Source organism: Mirounga leonina, unplaced genomic scaffold (assembly GCF_011800145.1).
Source record: "Mirounga leonina isolate KUSES-001 unplaced genomic scaffold, KU_Mleo_1.0 Mir_107, whole genome shotgun sequence".
In the NCBI taxonomy this organism is placed as follows: Eukaryota; Metazoa; Chordata; class Mammalia; order Carnivora; family Phocidae; genus Mirounga; species Mirounga leonina.
This window is the reverse complement of record NW_023270233.1, coordinates 1,542,352-1,544,497: the sequence shown is the minus strand read 5'-3', so window position 1 is coordinate 1,544,497 and position 2,146 is coordinate 1,542,352. Positions and strand designations below refer to the sequence as shown.

Here is a 2,146-nt window from a genome sequence, read left to right as displayed (position 1 = left end):
GTGTGTCATCCTGTTTTTATTTATAAAGTAGTCAAGCAAAGAAGTTGATAAAATTTTTCTCTTTCCTTCAAATTAAATTTATCTTTGGAGTGCCTGGGTGGCTCAGTTCGTTAAGTATCACACTCTTGATTTCGGCTCAGGTCATGATCTCAGGGACATGAGATTGAGCCCCGTGTAGGGCTCCACACTGGGTGTGGAGCCTGCTTAAGATTCTCTCTCTCCCTCTCTCTCTTAAAAAAAAAAATAATAATGTCAAGATTTGCTTTTTGAATTGTGGTAACAGAATGTTGCCAGTTCTCTGTATGGCCACGTCAGTGGTCTATTCCATTGCATTTAAAATTTTATTGTGTGCAGTCCCCCTTGGGCGGTGGCGGCGTAGCTCATAACCTCAGAGGTAGCTGCTCTAACAGCAACAGCGATTTTTAGTGATGGCGGCAGCTGCAGCAGGACCTGCAACAGCCCAGAAGTTTTTCCAGAGCTTCTCAGATGCTCTGAGCGAGGAGGACCCCCAGGCGGCGTTAGAGGAGCTAAGGCTTTGGAACAGAAACCAGATGATGCTCAATATTATTGTCAAAGAGCTTATTGTCACATTCTTCTTGGGAATTACTGTGATGCTATTGCTGATGCAAAGAAATCTCTTGAACTTAATCCAAATAATTCCACTGCTATGCAGAGAAAAGGATATGTGAATACTATGAAAAAAACTATGCCGCTGCTTTAGAAACTTTTATAGGAGGACAGAAATTAGATAATACAGATCCTGATTTCACTGTCTGGATTAAAAGGTGTCAAGAGGCCCAGAATGGATCACAATCTGAGGTGTGTGCATCCCAGAGGACTCATCAGTCAAAAATCAAGTATGACTGGTATCAAACAGAATCTCAAGTAATCATTACACTTATGATCAAGAATGTTCAGAAGAATAATGTAAATGTGGAATTTTCAGAAAAAGAGTTGTCTTCTCTGGAGACGATTACAATTTGCAACTGAGACTTCTTCATCCTATAATCCCAGAACAGAGCACATTTAAAGTACTTTCAACCAAGATTGAAATTAAAATGAAAAAGACAGAGGCTGTCAGATGGGAAAAGCTAGAGGGGCAAGGAGATGTGCCTAAACCAAAACAGTTCATAGCAGATGTAAAGAACTTATATCCATCATCATCTCATTATATAAGAAATTGGGATAAATTGGTTGGTGAGTTCAAAGAAGAAGAAAAAAATGAGAAGTTGGAGGGAGATGCAGCTTTAAACAAATTATTTCAGCAGATCTATTCAGATGGTTCTGATGAAGTGAAATGTGCTATGAACAAATCATTTATGGAGCCTGGTGGTACAGTTTTGAGTACCAACTGGTCTGATGTAGGTAAAAGGAAAGTTGAAATCAATCCTCCTGATCATATGGAATGGAAAAAGTACTAAATAAATTAATTTGCTATCAAAAAAATTTTATTGTGTGCAGGATTACTGGGAGCCTTTTAAGACACAGATTGCAGTGTCCCACCTCCAGAGTCTGAATTACTAAATCTGAGATGAAGCTTGAGAACTAACAAATTCCCAGGTGACATTTAATTATTTTATCTATTTGAGATCATTTCACATAGGTCATGAGAGGAGTCCCTCACTTGTGTTCTGCTGCTCTCTCGGTACTGAGTCCTTCTACCGTGCCATGAAAAGTTCCCTGAGTTCCTTTAGCTCTTTCTTCAATGCCCCTAAGACCATCTCTACTTACTAATCTATGTGGCTTGTACAGACTTAAGTGAAACCCATCTTTAAAAAGAATCCCTTTGTTCCACATACTTTCAATACACTTTCCTTTAGTTACTACCTTTTCTATTTCATCCCCCTTTTTAAACTCTTTGAACTATTCAGGTGTCTGTTTATTCATTGCCTCCAGTTTCTCACATCAGCTTATTCTCAACATATCTCTTTGGCTTCATATCTAATTATTCCACTAAAAGTTGCCAAGAATAATTTTTAAACAACTTTTAGTGCAATTCAACACTGTTTGATTTTTTTAAAAAATCCTCTTGAGATTTCTTTTTCTGATTTATTTTTTTATTTTTTTTGTTTTTATTATTTATTTATTTATTTTTTTAAATTTTATTCTTATGTTAATCCCCATACATTACATCATTAGTTTTAGA

General features: G+C 37.0%; 1 pseudogene; it reads left to right on the top strand.

Annotated features, from left to right (window-relative positions):
* The first annotated feature begins 428 nt into the window (after positions 1–428).
* Positions 429–1,421, top strand: LOC118018509 (annotated as a pseudogene).
* The last annotated feature ends 725 nt before the right edge of the window (positions 1,422–2,146 follow it).